The 18,887-nt window shown below is 42.8% G+C and overlaps 1 protein-coding gene across 5 annotated transcripts in view; it reads right to left on the bottom strand.

Annotated features, from left to right (window-relative positions):
• The window catches only part of LUZP1 (leucine zipper protein 1), a 143,523-nt gene extending 124,996 nt beyond the window's left edge, over positions 1 to 18,527 (bottom strand). For 2 of the 5 annotated variants that reach the window (XM_058304145.2, XM_058304143.2), the window contains exon 1: positions 18,415 to 18,504. The gene's annotated coding sequence lies outside the window, so the exon portion shown is untranslated. Of the gene's footprint in view, positions 1 to 18,414 lie in introns of all 5 variants that reach the window. The other 3 variants (XM_004465444.4, XM_004465443.4, XM_058304144.2) reach the window with 3 other exon arrangements.
• Positions 18,528 to 18,887: the final 360 nt, after the last annotated feature.

Here is an 18,887-nt window from a genome sequence, read left to right as displayed (position 1 = left end):
CACAGAGAGCAGACAACTGGGGTGGGGGGGGAGAAAAATAAATCCTTAAAAATAAAAAGGAACTGGGGATAATCGGAACCATATAAATCGGGGAATTTCTAGGGACACATGAAGATGCCTAAAACAAGACTCATACGCAAAAAGGATCAGGGTTTCCCCTCTACTTTACCTTCAAGGTATTCAGTACACTCACTGTATGGATAAGCCCTGAAGAAAAACACTTGCATAGATCAATCTGCAAAGACTGGGAAAGGTGTTTTTCTTTTTTCCCTTCTTTTTGTAAGTTCCTGGCATTTAAGAAAAGCTATTATAACACTGCTGCATTCAAGCTTAAGGAACAGACACCTAAGTATCTAATGCCAGCGATAACAATTAAAATATCAAAATGTCTAGGTTTCAATAAAGGGTTACAAAACATACAAAGAAGCAGGAAGGAATGTCCCAGACAATGGAGAAAATTAAGGAATTAGAAAGCATTGATGAAGAGGACCAGATCTGGGACTTCTAGGCAAAGACTTGAAAAATACAGTCCTAAACATACTCAGAGAACTAATGAAAAACAGGGACAAAGAACCAAAGGAAATCACGAAAACAAGAGATGAACACAAAGGGGATAACAATAGAAAGACAGAAATTATGGAAAGGAGCCTAATAGAGCTGAAGACTATAATAATAGAAATTAAAAATCCCCTAGACAGGATTGCCGGATTGGAGATGGCAGAAGAAAAAAATCCAGTAAACTTAATAAGATAACTGAAATCAGTCAGAGGAGCAGATGAAAGAAATAATGCAGGAAAGTGAACAGAACCTGAGGAACTTCTGATATACCATCAGGCACACTAATATATGCATTGCACAAGTTCCAGAAGGAGAAGAAAGAGAAAAAGAGGTAGAGAGAATATTCAGAGAAATAATGGCTGAAATTTTCCTAAATCTAATGAAAGATATGAATATGCACATGCAAGATGCTCAGCAAACTCCAAAAAGGACAAACCTTAACAGACCCACACCACATCGTATTATAATCAAACCGTCAAATGCCAAAGATAAATAGAAAATTCTGAAAGGTCCAAGAGAAAAGCAACATGTCATATACAAGGGAGTCTCAAAAATATTAAATGCTGATTTCTCATCAGAAACCATGGAGGCTAAAAGGCAGTGGGACAACATATTTAAACTGCTGAAAGCAAAAAAAACCACTAAGAGAATTCTTTATTTGGCAAAAACTATCTTTCAGAAATGAGGGGGAGATCAAGACACTCCCAGATAAAAAAAAAGCTAAGGGAGTTTTTCACCACTAGACAGGCCCTACAAGAGATGTTAAAGAGGTCTGCAGATTCAAAGGAAAGGACAATAGACAAAAGATCTAAGCCACATGAAGAAATGAAGATCTCCAGTGAGGGAAACAACATGGGCAAATATGTCAGTTAATATGGTATACTAGATGAAACCAAGTTTGTTTGGTGTTTTTTGTTGTTGTTGTTGTTTTGCCCTTTTTACTTCCTACAGGAACTAAAAGGCAAACGCATAAAATGTAATGATATATCAATGGTTTTGGATTCGTAACATATAACCTAAACATTAATTTCTGACAAAAACCACATAAAAGTGAGAAGACAGAGAGGTACAGAACAGTTTGTATATCCTATTGAATTTAAATTGGGATTAAAGCAAATGAGATTACTACAGAATTAAGATGTTACATTTAAGCCCTATGGTAACTACAAAGAAAATACCAGGGAATATGTAAGCTCATAGAGGCAGAAATTATAGTACAGGTTGCAGGAGGGCCAGGGGTAATGGGGATATAATGTATAATGGATGTACAGTCTTAGTTTAGGAAGATGGGAAAATTTTAGTAATGGAAGGTGGTGAAGGTCCCCTTCAAAGAAAAAATCTGACATAGAAGCAATTCATTCCAATTGAGAAAAAAAAACAAAAAACACCAATTCTGACATTCAACAACTTTGTGACACTGGAAAAGATATTTAGCTTCTCTGTGCCCCAGTTCCTCATCTGTAATATGGGGCTAAAATAATAAACAATATACCAACTTCGCAGATGTGGTATGGATTAAATGAGATTATTGTCTGACACAGGGCAGACACTTAATAAATATTTGTTGAATGAGTAAATCAATTAATGCACAAGAAATGCTTAGGACAGTAGATGATATACAACTATTACTGCTAATGTTATAATAATCACTTGAGAGCTATACCTAGAATAATCAAAAGTAAAAGCTTAACAAGAAATATTACCACCCTAAATTTGTATAAACAGATAGTACTTAATTTTTAAAATAATTTTCAAAACTTATAATGGTTTGAAATATTCTCATATACTACCTCACCAACAAGCTCGATTCCCAGTTGTAGGGTCTCTTTTAAGTGCTAGACCATCAGAAATCATCTCTCCCATGTATCATCTATAATCAGTGTTTGGGCTAAGAATATGCCATTCAAGAAGAACATATTGGGAAGCAGATGTGGCTCAAGTGATAAGGCTTCCACCTACCATATGGAAGGACCCAGGTTCAATCCCTGGGGCCTCCTGGTGAAAAAGAAGAAGAGAAATCTTGCCTGCGCAGCAAGCCAGTGCCCATGTGGCAGGCCACATGATGAGCCAAGTGCCCATGCAAATGAGTCACACAGCAAGAAGATAATGCAACAACAACAAAAAAAGACATATTTGCTATGAAGGAAATCACACTAATCACTGATATTTAGCTTCATAAATATTAGTGAATCTAAAATTCAGTTAAAAAAAAAACTTGAGTTTCATCTAGTATGCAAGTTTAAAAGGAGACTAAATAATTCCAAATTTTTAAAATAATATTAAGGGGAAGTGGATTTGGCTCACCTGATAAGCATCCACCTACCACATGGGAGGTCCAGGGTTCAAACCTAGAGCCTCCTGACCCATGTGATGAGCTGGCCCATGCGCAGCGCTGAGGCGCACAAGGAGTGCCGGTGCCACACAGGGGCGTCCCCTGCACAGGGAAGCCGCACCTGCAAGGAGTGCACCCCATAATGAGAGCCATCCCACATGAAAACAGTGCAGCCTACCAGGACTGGCACCGCACATACAGAGATGACGCAGTGAGATGACACAACAAAAAAAAAGAGAGTTTCCCAGTGCCACCAAGGGTGCAAGCAGACACAGAAGAACACACAGTGAATGGACACAGAGAACAGACATTGGGGGGGAAGGGGAGAGAAATAAATCTTTAAAAAAATAAAATGAAATAAAATAATAATGAAAGCAGGGAATTTTCCTCTATTTGGATAAACAAATATAAAAATGTTAAACTGAAATAATGGATAATATTTACTATGAACCGAGCAAAATGTACTGGTTTTTTTTGTTTTGTTTTTTTTAAGATTTATTTATTTCTCTCCCCTTCCCCCCCAGCCCCAGTTGTCTGTTCTCTGTATCTATTTGCTGCGTGTTCTTTGTCCACTTCTGTTGTCAGCAGCACAGGAATCATCTTGTTGTAGCATCTTATTGCATCATCTTGTTGTGTCAGCTCTCCGCATGTGCTGCGCCATTCCTGGGCAGGCTGCACTTTCTTTCGCACTGGGCAGCTCTCATTACGGGGCGCACTCCTTGCGCATGGGGCTCCCCTACGTGGTGGACACCCCTGCATGGCACAGCACTGCATCAGCACTGCGCATGGGCCAGATCCACACGGGTCAAGGAGGCCCGGGGTTTGAACCGCGGACCTCCCATGTGGTAGACGGACGCCCTAACCACTGGGCCAAGTCTGCTTCCCTACTAAGTGTTTTTGTATTTTAAATTATTTAATCCTTCCAACCACCCTCACCTCTGAAGTTCGAGGCTACAGAACTGGAACTTTATAGCTTTAAATAACCCTGTTAAATAAAATGCTTTTTAACCAGAATGGTTAAAGAATGAGAATAATGAGAATGGATAACCATTCTCAAAGAATCAGAATACAATAAATCACATTTAATACAGGTATTACTTGAATAAAATTTAATGATTCAGAAAAGTACTCCAAGATCTAATGATGCCTTAGAGAGCCAATGTTATGAATAATTCTATTGTTAATGTATAAAGTGTAGGAGGATTGGGTTGAACATGTACTAACTTTGTAACCCACTCTGAAAACTACCTTTTTAAAATAAATTTCCCATGTTTACCATTTGTCTCTTCTCACATTTCAAAAGAAAATTTCTGGTTTTTGGCATTTACTAGTCGTGTGAAATACAGATAAATATGAATATATGTTTTCATTTTGACCTAGCTGGAATAAAATTAAAAAGTTAAAAAAACAAATAGTTTGATATCATAAAATATTTCTACAATGTAAGGAAAAAGATAAAGTGAAAGATTATATAAGTTAATAAAGTTACTCTACTGTCTCAAAAACCTCACAAGTACCTTGTTTTCAATGTTTCCATAAAAAAATACTGAATTACAACATATTCTTCCAATATAATTCCATCAGAAAAGTAAAAACAATCACTTCTTTAAAATACATAGAAGCACCTCTTTAAAGAATTTGTGAAATAGGGAAGCAGCTGTGGCTCATTCAGTTGGGCTCCCGTCTACCACATGGGAGGCCCTGGGTTCGCCTCCCAAGGCCTCCTTGTGAAGGCAGGCTGGCCCACATGCTGCAGAGAGCCGCCCAGCCCACAGACACCGTGGAGAGCCGACTCAGCAGGTTACACAACAAAAAAAGACAAGTAAAAAAAAACACAGAAGAGTGTGCAGCAAATGGACACAGATAGCAGACGGCAAGCAAGCTGCAAGGGGGAAGGGGAAACAAAATAAAACAAAAATATAATTAAAAATATATTAAAAATCTGTGAAATACATGTTAAGTTAGATCATCCCAGTTACAACTAATTTAAATCTGTATTTAAATTGGTATAAAATTAGTATATATAGGGTAGCAGATTTGGCTCAATAGATAGAGCAACCGCCTACCACATGGGAGGTCCAGGGTTCAAACCCAGAGCTTCCTCCTGACCCGTGTGGTGAGCTGGCCCACGCGCAGTGCTGATGTGTGCAAGGAGTGCCGTGCCACACAGGGGTGTCCCTCACATAGGGGAACCCCATGCACAAGGAGTGCACCCTGTAAGGAGACCCGCCCCATGCAAAAAAAAAAGTGCAGCCTGCCCAGGACTGGCGCTGTACACACAGATAGCTGACGCAAGATGACGCAACAAAAGGGAGACACAGATTCACAGTGCCACTGACAAGAATGCAAGCAGACACAGAAGAACACATGGTGAATGGACACAGAGAGAAGACAACTGGGGAGGAGGGGAGAGAAATAAAATAAATAAATAAATCTTAAAAAAAAAATTAGTATATATACAAAGTACATACACAAATACATTCTTCTGCCTTTAATACAGGAAGAAGAATAACTATGAGAGCTTACTGACAGGTCAGAGAAAGGAGCTTTAAACAGATTTAATAGGCTTAAAAATTTCATGCTTGACAACAAAACAAAAGTTATTCAACAGAATAACTCAAATGAGGTACTACCTCATATCTTGTTTCAGTAAGTAGCTCCAATCTGTGAGCATTAAACAAGTACTGATTAAGCATGTTTCCAAGAAGAAACTGTGCAGTTAAGTTATCTGCCAGTGACAGGTTCCAAAGAGGTATCTGTGGACAGCTTTGTGGCACCACAATTGAACTCCTATACTTTTACCCCCTAATAGTCTCTACATCACCTGAAGCAGTTGGGGCACTCCCAGTTTTTGGATAAGAGGAAACACTAAGTAGAATCCTAGTAGAAAGAACCCATGTTAATAAGCCTAAAACTGCAAAATTGCTACCTTATACATAAGCATCATTATGTTCAATCAACAAAAATTTACTGAAGTCCTATTATATGCAAAGCTCAGTGGACGAAACTGAGGAATGAACTGGCTAAAACAAATTTACCTTCTGATCAAATTAGGTAATCATATAAACCAGTCAGATAACCAACAATATGAGGGATACTGGCCTAACAAATTACAAGATTTTTCAGAAAAGAGCTTTTGATCCCACTAGGTAGATAAATGCTAGCGTGGCTAACCAAGAATATGAGGGGTATCAGCAATAAATGCAACAAATTTAAAGATATGAGATTTGCTACTGTAAAAAGCCAGAAAAGACTTCAAGAGGGGAGATGAGCTTAGTCTGGAAGGCTGGAAAGGAAATAGTAAAAAGCATTAGAGACTGTGAATATAAATGCCACGGAAATGCATGCTTGCAAATGGCTAAAAAAGGGAAAGTTTATGTTGTATGTTACTACAATTTTTAAAAAAAGCACGAGTGAGCAAGAGAGAGAGAAAGAAAGGACAGAAGATAATGGGAACAAAGGTGATGAATTGGGAACAGGCATTAAATATTTATTACATGTCAGTCACTATGTTAAGTGCTAGGTACACACTGCTAAACAAAACGGATGAGTTTCCTGCTCTTTTGGAGTCTAGTGGTGAAGACAGATAATAATCGCACAAGCAGATATATCATTATAACTTTTTTTTAAGTTTTTTTTTTTAGATTATTATTTATTTCTCTCCCCTTCCCCCACCCCCAGTTGTCTGCTTTCTGTGTCCACTCGCTGTGTGTTCTTCTGTGACCACTTCTATCCTTATCAGCGGCACAGGGAATCTGTGTTTCCTTTTATTGCATCATCCTGTTGTGTTAGCTCTCCATGTGTGCAGCACCACTCTTGAGCAGGCTGAACTTTCTTTCACACTGGGCGGCTCTCCTTATGGGGCACACTCCTTGCGCATGGGGCTCCCCTACGCGGGGACATCCCTGCATGGCAGCGCTCTCCTTGCACGCATCAGCACTGCGCATGGGCCAGCTCCACATGGGTCAAGGAGGCCCGGGGTTTGAACCGCGGACCTCCCATGTGGTAGACGGACACCCTAACCACTGGGCCAAGTCTGCTTCCCTCATTATAACTTAATAGGTGCTATGAAGGGATACAACAGAAGCCAGTAATAAGGAATAATAGGAAAGGCCTAGAAAAATAGGATGATGAGGGAAAGTATCTTTGATACTGACACGTTAACTAAGGCTTGAAGGAGGAAGCCATGCAAAAAGCAGGGGAGTGTTCAAAGAAGCGAGAACCACATGTTCAAAGGCCATGAGGTAGAAAGAGCCAGTTGTGTTAAACACAGACATGGAAGCAGATGTGGCTCAAGCAGTTGAGCACCCTCCTCCCACACGGGAGATCCTGGGTTTGGTTCCCGGTGCCTCGTGAAAAAACAAAAACAACAAGCAAAACAAACAAAAAAACCAACTTAGGAAAGCCAATGTGGCTCAGTGGTTGAGTACCAGCTTCCCACATATGAGGTTATGGATTCAATCCACAGTCCCTGGTACCTTAAGAAACAAAAACAAAAACAAAAACGCACATTAGAAACTAGTGTGACTAAAGCATAACAGACAATAAGATTGGCAGAAGATGAAACAAGAGATACGGATCAAAGTATATAGGTTATTAGAGAGCCTAAATTTGGAATTTATTTCACGCACAAAAAGAAACCATTAACGGTTTTTGCAGAATCACAAATATAATACTGAGTAATAGCCAGACTCAAAGGAGTATAAAATGAACAGCAAAAACTAATCTCACTGTTAAAAGTCAGGGTGGTAATTACCCTATGAGATAGAGGGGAAGCAGGAACTGGAAGGGTACATGATGGGGGATTCCAGGTACTGGTAATGCTGTTTTCATCTAGATGTTGTTTTCCTGGATGTATTCCGTTTATGAAAAATTCACCAAATTATATTCTTATGATAACTGCACTTTCTGTATAAATATTATATACTTCAACTTAAAATTGTGACAATTTTTTAAGTTTTATGCTTTTTTTTTTTTCAGGAGGTACCAGGGAATGAACCCAGGACCTCATACATGCAAAGCAGGTGCTCAACCACTGAGCATTCCCACTCCCCTATCCATGTTTTTGATAGCACGTTTTTTATAAGGGGAATAAATAGGTACATGCATATATGGAAGGTCTTGAATGACAAACCAAACTTGATAGAAACTTTCATACTGACATAAACTAGAAAAAGGGGAAGTTAAACAGGCAGAGAATACAAAGTTCCATGTTTATAAAGAATAAATGTGGGAAGCAGATGTGGCTCAAGTGATAGAGCTTCGGCCTCCCATATTGGAGGACCCGGGTTCAATCCCTGGGACCTCCGGGTGAAAAAGAAGAGAAAGCATGCCTGCGCAGCAAGCCAGTGCCCGCGCAAGTTCCCGCGTGGTGAGCTAGTGCCCGTGCAAGTGCCCCCATTGTGAGCTAGGGCCCCAGCAAGTGACTCACGCAACAAGATATGACGCATCAAAAGGGAGACAAGGGGAGAGTCAAGGTGAAGTGCAGCAGAAACCAGGAACTGAGGTGGCACAATTGACAGGGAACCTCTCTCCGCATCTGGGGTCTCCAGGATCAAATCCCAGTGAATTCTAGAGAAGAGAAAATGAGAAGAGAAGACAACACAGACAGCAAAAACAGCAGGGCGGGAGGAGTGGAAGGGGGAAAAATACATAAATAAATCTTTAAAAAAAAAGAAGAAATGTTAAGGCTAAGAAAGGGAGCTATGCAATAAAGGATTAGCTATAAATTCCTGAGAATGTAAGGAAGTATTCTCTAGAAGGAAGAGATGAAGGCAACAATTCCTATCTAAAGTTCAACAATGCTTGCTACATGTGGCTTATACTTTAATATAGTATTTTCAAAATCTTCCCTTGCCACCTCTTCCCAAATACACCAGAGAATGTAATGCAAGAGAAAGATTCCAAACTTTAGTAGCAATTATAATCATACCTGAGCTCAAATGAAATCCTCAATCCTCACTAGTTCTAGCAATAACTGCTCTGAGTTCAGCTCCCTCATCTATAAAATGAGAATAATGACTGCCTCAAAGGGTTGTTGTTTTCTCCCTATAGTTACCCAAAATGTTGAGTTGGTAGTCTGTAGAGTATTTTTAGTTAATTTTTATTTTCTACCAATAAATGGAGGACCAATGGTTGATGTAAGAAGAGTTTTCATTCTCAAACCAATTCATGGGTGGGAGAAGGGGATGAAAAAGCAGATTAGACAAAGAACAGAGTGATAAAGAGGAACAAGAAAAACTAAGAAATATAAATGGGACTTCCAGGACTTCTAGGAGCTCAGTAACAGAGGTTTCAAGCACTTTCTGGGACAGAGACCTGGGGGACAGGTTCAGTGACTTGAAAACTAAGAGAAGAAAAAAATAATCTCACATCTTCCTAGCAAGCCACAATTTCTAATTCCTTTCAGGAATATTAGCTAAAACAAATCAGAGATCAACACTAGAGATATTCTGTCACAGGTAGCAGGGCAAGGCCTTTAATCACTTTATAGTATCCCTTAAGAATGATTTGAACAACCACAATGTGTTTAGCATTTCTGAGGTATAGCCAAAGACATAATGCTTTATGTATTTCAGGAGTTACCATTTCAAAACAAAAATTTAAAATTCAACTCCTTAATAAACTTTTGAGTAATTTTCTCCCACAATGTGTCCCTGCCCTAGAAATAACTAAAACTTGGTTCCTTCCAAATATATTCATCCTTCTCCTGACCTATCATCCCCATCTCTAGCTCTCTTTTTCTTCTCAGTGACCCACCATTAAATACCTAAGGTTCCCCTATTTCCTACCAACTTGACACGGTGACTCTCTAGTACTCATCCTGACCTCATCAGGATTGAATATGAGCATAAAAAGCTCATAACATTGTACCCAGGGACCAATGTGCTACCCAATTCCTAAAAGATAACACAACACTTTAAAAGAATGAAGGTTGTGACTGTATGATATTTGTCAAAACTCATCAAACAATACACTTAAAACTGGTGAGTTTTACTGCATATAAACTATAGCTCAATAAGGCTGGTTTTTTCTTTTAGAAAAGAGTGCATCCCTCTCATCTATGATCAGATGATTTTCAACAAGGGCTCAAGTCTATCAAATGGGGACAGACTAGTCTCTTTAACAAATTGTGCTGGGATAACTGGAAATTCACATGCAAAAGAATGAATGTGTACCCCTACTTCCCACCATATACAAAAATTCAGAATGGATCTATGACCTAAATATGAGCTAAAACTAATAAGACTCTTACAAGAAACAGGAAAATATCTTGAGGACCTTGTATTAGGTCATGGATTATTAGACTTTATACCAAAAACATAAGCAACAAAAGAAAAAAAAAGGGCTTTTGTGCATCAAAGGACATTATCAAGAAAGTAAAAAGACAACACACAGAATGGGAGAAAATAGTCACAAATCATATTTCTGGTTAAATATTTAATATCCAGAATATATAAAGACCTTTAAGGGAAGCGGACTTGGCCCAGTGGTTAGGGTGTCCGTCTACCACATGGGAGGTCCGTGGTTCAAAACCCCGGGGCCTCCTTGACCCGTGAGGAGCTGGCCTATGCACAGCGCTGATGCGCGCAAGGAGTGCCCTGCCACACGGGGGTGTCCCGGTGTAGAGGAGCCCCACGCGCAAGGAGCGCAGCCCGTAAAGAGCCACCCAGTGCAAAAGAAAGTTCAGCCTGCCCAGGAGTGGCGCCGCACACACAAAGAGCTGACACAACAAGATGATGCAACAAAAAGAAACACAGATTCCCGTGCCACTGACAACAACAGAAGGGGACAAAGAAGAACACGCAGCGGCGGCGGACTTGGCCCAGTGGTTAGGGCATCCGTCTACCACATGGGAGGTCCGCGGTTCAAACTCCGGGCCTCCTTGACCCGTGAGGAGCTGGCCCATGCACAGCACTGATGCGTGCAAGGAGTGCCCTGCCACGCAGGGGTGTCCCCGCGTAGGGGAGCCCCACACGCAAGGAGTGTGCCCCGTAAGGAGAGCCACCCAGCGTGAAAGAAAGTGCAGCCTGCCCAGGAATGGCACCGCACACACAGAGAGCTGACACAACAAGATGACGCAGCAAAAAGAAACACAGATTCCCATGCCACTGACAACAACAGAAGGGGACAAAGAAGACGCAGCAAATAGACACAGAGAACAGACAACTTGGGGGGGGGGGTGGAGAGAAATAAATAAATAAATAAATCTTAAAAAAATAAAAAAAGAAGAAGAACACACAGCAGATAGCCACAGAAAACAGACAACTGAGGTGGGAAGGGGACAGAAATAAATCTTTTTAAAAAAAAAAAGAACTTTAAGAACTCAATAACTAAAAGACAAACAATGCAATTTAAAAACTGACCAGAGACGTGAAAAGATACACAAAAGATATACAAAAGCACATGAAAAGATGCTCAGCATTGTTAGCCATTAGAGAAATGCAAATCAAACCTACTCTAATAAGGTAACGTCAGGGAGGCGGACTTGGCCCAGTGGTTGGGGCATCCGTCTGCCACATGGGAGGTCCACAGTTCAAACCCTGGGCCTCCTTGACCCGTGTGGAGCTGGCCCATGCACGGTGCTAATGCATGCGGGGAGTGCCGTGCCACGCGGGGGTGTGCGCCCCATGGGGAGAGCCGCCCAGCGCGAAAGAAAGTGTGAAGGAAGGTGCAGCCTGCCCAGGAGTGGCACCGCGCACACGGAGAGCTGATGCGGCAAGATGACGCAACAAAGAGAAACACAGATTCCCATTCCGCTGAAAACTACAGAAGCGGACAAAGAAGAAGACGCAGCAAAATAGACACAGAGAACAGACAACAGGGGCAGGGGAAGGGGAACGGGGACGGGGAGAGAAATAAATAAATAAATCTTAAAAAAAAAAAAAAGGTAACTTCACACCCACTAGGATAGCTATTATTTTTAAAAAGGAAAATAAGAGTCAGAGAGAAACAGGAACCCACCCTGCCTTGTTGGTGGGAGTGTAAAATGATACAGCCCCTGTAGAAAACAGTTTGGTGGTTCCTCAGAAAGTTAAACAGAACTACTATATGACCCAGCAATCCCACCACTAGGTATATATCCAAAATAACTGAAAACAGGGACTCACAGAGATATTTGTACACCAATGGTCTTTGAAGCATTGTTCAAAACTGCCAAAAGATGGAAGCATCCTAAGTGTCCATCAACAGATGAATGAATAAACAAAATGTGTCATAGCGACATGATGGAATATTATTTGGTCATAAAAGTAAATGAAGTACTGATACATGCTACAACATGGATGAATATGGAAGACATGATGTTGAGTGAAATAAGTCAGACACGGGAGAACAAATATTATAAGGTTTCTCTTATATGAAATTCTTAGAATAAGCAAATTCATAGAGACAAAAAGCAATATAGTAGTTACCAGGGAGGAGGGAATGAGGGAAATGGTTAATGGGTATGAGTTTCTGTCTGGTATAAAGAAAACGTTCTGGAAATAGTGGTAAATATAACACAACACTGTCAGTGTACTTACTGTCACAGAATTGTACAATTAAAAATGTGGTTAAAGTTATTTTTAAGTTGCATAACATAATAAAAAATTAACCAAAAAAAGGAATTCATGCAATTCATTCATTCAGCAAATATTTACTGAGCACCTATTTATGCATCAAAGTTTAAACCAAATCTTTCAGCTTGGACTATCTGGATTCAACTTGCAGTGTGCTATGCTCTAAGCTAACTTTGTCCCAAAAAAGCCATGAGAAATGATTCTATTTCTGAGTATCAATGTTGCTTTAACCATGGTCTCTACAGTAAAGGGCCATTAGCTACCCACCATCTGCCAATACATAAATAAAATCTGTGGTCACTCAGGTACCCCATATTTCAATACAAATGCTACCATCGTAAGCTAAAAATTATTAAGCACCATAGCAATTTGATACTACTTATGAATTCCAAAAAAGAAGAATTATGCTTGTATACTGGTCTGTTTCTCTGGGTATGATCCCCTTTGACTGTATTAGATACAGCAGAGATGTCTTTGATTAAATTATGTTAAGATTAGGGCTTTGTTAGTAGGGTGTAACTCAGGTTTAAACCCTTCTCCTTGGTGGGCTGATATAAATGGGCACTCACGCAAGAAGACACAAAAGATAAAAAGGAAGAGAGAGCTCCACAGATGCCAAAGAAGAGAACTTTGTCTGACACAGAAGAGAACCTTGATCCTGCGGCCCCGGGAAGAGACACAAGCCCTATGCCAGCCTATAGCTGAGAGTGAGGAAGGCTGAACCCAGTGGGGCAGAGATTGGTAACAATCTTGCTTCAACATGTGGCAACTGACTTTGGTGAGAAACCAACCTTGGGTTGGACTCTTTAGGGCCTTATAACTGTAAGCTTTTACTTACCCCCAAATAAATACCCTTTATAAAAGCCAACAGATTTCTGGTACTTCTCATCAGCACCTCTGGCTGATTAATAAAGAATTTGGTACCAGGAGACTGGGGTACAGTCTGATGCAACTACCAAAAATACTGGAACAGTTTTATAAATGAGTGAAAGGTATATTTTGGAGAAATTGTCAGATGCTTGATAGAAAAGGCCTAGACTGCTTTGAAAAGCCCGTTGGTAGGACTATGGAGACTAAAGTTATTTCTGATAAGGACTTAGAAGGGAACGAAACTATTATTGGAAACTGGTGGAAAGGTGATCCTTGTTTTAAAGATACACAGAACTTAGCAAGATTGACTCCTGATATCAAAGAGAGAATTGAAAATTATGAGCTTGGACATTTAGCCAAGGAGATTTCCTAACTCAATGTGGAAAATGCAGCCTGGCTTCTCCTTGTAGTTTATAGCAAAATACTAGAGGAAAGAGATAAGTTGAGGGAAGTGGATGTGGCTCAAGCAATTGGGCTCCCAGGGTCCTCCTATATGATAGAAGGTGGAAGCAAGCTGGCCCGTGTGGCAAGCTGGCCCACACAGAGTACTGCCCCATGCAGTAGTGCTGGCCCACACAGAGAGCTGGTGCAGCAAGATGACACAACAAAAAGAGACACAGAGAAGGGACAATGGGAGATGCAGCAAATCAAGGAGCTGAGGTGGCACAAGAGAATAATCACCTCTCTTCCACTCCAGAAGGTCCCAGGATAGGTTCCTAGAGCCCCCTAATGAGAAAACAAGCAGACACAGAAGAATACATAGTGAATGGACACAGAGAGCAGACAACGGGGGGTGAGGGTGGGGGGATAAATAAAATAAATAAACCTTGAAAAAAAAAAAAAAAAGAGAGAGAGAAGCTAAGAATTGACTTATTGGGCATTAAGAAACCAGAAATTGATTCCAAAAATTCCAAGCCTCTGGAAATCAAGTCCCCAGATGACAGTGTCCCATTTGAGAAATTAATTAAACTTGGAACTTGTAAGTCAAGATTGAAGATACAGTTATCCAGGAAAGACTTGTGGAAAGTCTTATTGTCTGATGGCTTGGACCCATGCTTCCTGCATACTAAACCAACAAGCTTCTTGTAAGCTCTACATGAACAAAACTACTGTCAACCTGGACTAAAAGGGACATGGAGGGGAGAGATGGAAGGGAAAATGGCTTTTGTAGGAAAACCATGGAAGTAAGGTCTGGAATTAAGACATTTCCTTGGGTCAAGAGAGGGACCCCACCCATGTATATGGAGACGGTAAGTTTGCCCAGGCATTTGAAGAAGGTAGATGTTCCAGCCTACTGTTCAGGGAGAGTTTTGCCACCCCAGGCTACAGAAAGGGTGGAGCACATTCTCCAAGGTTGAAGAGAGTGAGATTAATACCCCAGCGCTGAGAGGGTTGGGCCTGTTCCCATAGGTCAGGATAAGTCAGGTCAACTGCACCCCACTGCTGTAAGAGGGTTGGGTCTGTTCCCCATTGATTAGTGAAGGCGAGGTCACCAACTCACTGATGTAAGAGGGTTGGGCCTGTACACCAGAGATTAGGGAGAATGTTGCCATCACCTCACTGTACTAAAGGGGTTGAGACTATACTCCAGAGATTGGAGAAAGTGTGGCCATCAGCCCAATGTCCTAGGAGGGTAAGATCTGGAGCTTGACGGCCACCCAGATGCTTGATGAAGCTGGAACCAAGAAAATGCCTGTTCAGCAAGCCTGTGGAAAGAGTGGACCCTCATGAGGCCCCATAGAGGAGAAGAAACCATTATGTTAAGAATGACTCCCAGACTGAAATTTAATGGAGTATGTCCTGCAAGTTTTCAGAACTGTTGGGGACCTATGAGGCACTGTTTCCCTCCTAAGTCTCCTTATGGTAATGTAAATGTTTATCCTGTGTCTGTCCCTTTATATATTGGAAGCAGATAAATTGTTTTGTAAGTTTCACAGGTCTACAGCTAGAGGGGACTTTGCCCCAAGACAAACCGTAACTCTATAAACTGACTGTGATGTGATTTTTGTATTTTGCATTACTAACTAAATTCTTTCGGATTTAAGGTTTTTTGAATATTGTAATGTCTTTTTTGGAATTCAGAGGGTAGAATATGGCAGTTTGATGTTATTTATAAAGTTCAAAATAGAAGGACTATGTTTGTAAACTGGGTGTTCCTCTGTGATTTTATTAGGTTCAGCTGAGATGTCTTTGATTAAATTATGTTAAGATTAGGACTTTTGTCAAGAGGACACATGGGAAGAGAGAGCTCTGTAGATGCCTGAGGAGAGAACTTTGATCCTGCAGCCCCTGGAAGAAAGATAAGCCTTATGCAGCCTGAGAGGCTGAGAGACGAAGGCTGAACAGTCACAGAGACTGGCAATCATCTTGCTTCAACACATAGCAACTGACTTTGGTGAGAAACCAACCTTGAGTTGGACTCTAGGGCCTTGTAACTGTGAGTTTTTACCCCAAATAAATACCCTTTATAAAAGCCAACAGATTTTTGGTACTTTGCATCAGCACCTCTTTGGCTGACTAACACAAGCACCTACTGCATATAGGACATATTGCTACCACAGCCTTATATGGTTCTCTTTCTACCAAAAAACTAGAGCACCTCAACATCATAATGACAACATTGCTGGAAGAAAAGAAGGCAATACTTTTGGAAAATAAACTTAAATTACCTATTCTAGGATCCACAACAACTCAATGGCTTAACTCAAAGGCTAGAGATTAGGTCTCCTGGTATCCAAAGCAGCATGCATAGTAGAAAAACCATGGATCTTAGGTTGGGTTTGAATTCCAGCTTTACCTCTTAGTAGTTATATGTGTGAACCTGGGAAAGTCACTTTTCCTTTCCGATCTTCAGTTTGTGCATTTGTAAAATAGGGACATCAACTACCACCTCATAGCACTGTTGAGAAGACTATATGAAATATAATCCACCTAGCGAAATTACTGGACATGTAGCAACTCAACAATATTAGTTCCCTTTATTGGTCTTAATTATTTAAGATTAAGAAAATACCTAATAATCAAGAGACTAATTCATAATGTAAGTTATTTTTCTCAAACACAAGTCAGTAATGAACCTGTATTTGCTGCCTTGTCCACACTCCAAAACCCTCCTTTCTCATCCCACTATTTCCAGTTTTTTTAACTTTAGTTTCTGTTTAGAAAAGTGATATAATTTTAGAAACCTGGAAAATTCTTCTGATTAAATTGAGCAAAACCTTAATCTGCCCCAAGGGAAATTCTAAGCAAAATAATTATATCAGACAAGAGAAGAATTTTCTATGGGAGTTATTCAATTTAACCCCTCGAATACTACCAATGCTGCACACAGTGATGGAAAGTAACTTGGAATGTACTGTATGGAGTCTCCGAAAGGAAATCTCTTCCTAAAATCCAAACTCCTCCATCCCTAATCTGAGGTAGTAAAATCTTACTAGGTGATCTGAACTCTCCAGGATCTTGACAAATCCAGCTCCTTAGGCCAAATCTGGAGCAGTTTTTAAAAGAAATATTTCGAACTAACCCCACCCCTCAAAACATTCCCAAAAGGCAGGGAAGTCAGAGTATTTTCTCCTCAATGGACAGATAAGGCACCAGGAGTTCAGAAGCACAATCCTTTCTCCAAGGTCATTCAAGTCAGTGAAGGTGCCACGGAGAATCTGCAAGCAGTCTCCGGCCTACTGAGGATCACACTACAGGTTCTTTCGGGGATGCCTATTCTCTCCCCCTCCCACCCTCAAGTATGAGCACGGGCCTCGGCATTTCCGAAACAAGCCACAACAAGCTCTGCAGTGTTAGGAAAGGGGCTGACGCGATGCAGAAACGGATGCTCCAAAGCAAGATGGTCCTTCTCGGCTGGCAGAGCTTTACTCCAAGGTTATTAAGAGAAAGCGCAGGCTTCTCGGGGAGCTCTAAACGGGGTTCCGAACCCCCAACTCGGCAGCTCCCGGACGCCGGGTTCCCTGAAGGCAGGCTCCGCATCCAGAGACCACCGGCCCCCAAAACCGCACTTCATTCCTGCGCCTGCAGCAGCCATGGCTCCTTCCCCGCCCCAATCGGCGGCGGGGGGGCGGCAGTGCGCAGGGAGGCGGGCCGCGCGCGCTGCGGAAAGTTGACCGCGGCAGGCAGGCGGGAGGCGGCCCCGGGTCCGGCTCGCCCGCGTCCCCTGCAGATTCCACCATTAATTAGTCCTAAAGACTGTCTACGGCAACTTAAACAAAGCGAATGCCTCGAATTCCTTCCCGGCCCAGCGGTCTGGCTGTGAGACCAGCATCGCCCTGGACGCGGGCCGGCGCGGCCGACAGCTGCGGCAGCGGCGGCGGCGGTGGCCGGACCCCTCCCGGCCCGCGCCGCCCCCGCAGGCCCCGCAGGCCCGCAGCCCCGCAGCCCGGTCCCGGTAAGCCGGCCCGACGCGCTGCCAAACCTCCCTCCTCCTCCTCCGCCTCCTCCTCCTCGTCGGGAGCTCCCGGGCTCTTCCTGTATGATCACTTCCTTCCTCCCGGGTGCCCGCCTGGCCCCGCGCAGCCCCCTCTCCCGGCGCCCGGGCCCCCCGCCCCGCCGGGCCCGCGCTCGCCGGCTCGCCCCGCTTGGCGCACCCCAAATCCCAGACTCGACTCCAAAAAGTCTTCTCCGAGCCGAGCCTCCCCGAAAATGTTTCCTCTGCTTCTCTCCCCCCGCCCCAAACATCTCTCTTCAGATCTCTCTCCCACCAAGAAGTCTCCTCAGAACCTTCCCTCCCCCCGCCAAAAGAAAAATCTCCTCAAATTCTCTTCCTCCAACTCCAAAAGAAAACTCAAGGTCTCGCCCAAAAAATCTTCCCTCAGGATCTCTCCCTCGATATCTTTCTCCACAAACAGTTCAAACTCTTACACCCCCGCCCATACACACATACATCCCCGAGGCAACCTGGACTCCCCACCCCCACCTCCTCCCCCGGTAAGCCCGCCCGTTCTGCCCCCGGGTGTCCCGACCCCTCCGGCCGCCCTCCATTCTCCCCCCCGCATGCCCTAGCCGCCCGGGCTGCTTTCCTTCCCCGCGCCCGTCCGGAGGCCTCGCCCGCGGAAGGGTCCCGCCGCCTGCCCGCAGACCCCTCACCTTGGCGGCTCCGGCCCCTGCTCGCGCCCGCCGAAGCCTCAGCGCTGGGCTCCCGGCGGCCGGCGCCTACTCCGGCTCCCCCGGACTGACAATGAGGGGCGGGGCTATGTGGTGACGTCAGTCCTGGGCGGGGCCTGCTCTGAAGGGTGGGGCCTTCCGGAGGCCCCACCTCCTCCGTCCTTGACCCCTTCCCAGGACTTGGACACCGCCAGGGTTTTGTTGCCTGCCAAGTTAGGGGCTTAAGACCTGTGCTAGATGTGGTGGGAAATAGAAATGGAAGACCGGACGCCCTGCTCTCAAGAGGGGCGCTATGGGGGAGGGGGGAGGTAGTTAGATTAAATGAGATAATTTATGTAAAGGCCTTAGGCCAGAGCCTCATACGCAGTAATCACTCAACAAATCCATTTCTTTTATTTGACACATGTGGAAAAGGAACTCTGCTTGGACTCAGGAGGCAGGGATCTCAGGCTCCA

This window comes from Dasypus novemcinctus, chromosome 9 (assembly GCF_030445035.2).
Source record: "Dasypus novemcinctus isolate mDasNov1 chromosome 9, mDasNov1.1.hap2, whole genome shotgun sequence".
NCBI classification, from domain to species: Eukaryota; Metazoa; Chordata; class Mammalia; order Cingulata; family Dasypodidae; genus Dasypus; species Dasypus novemcinctus.
Note: the sequence above shows the minus strand (reverse complement) of the source record. Positions and strands in the feature narration are given on the sequence as shown.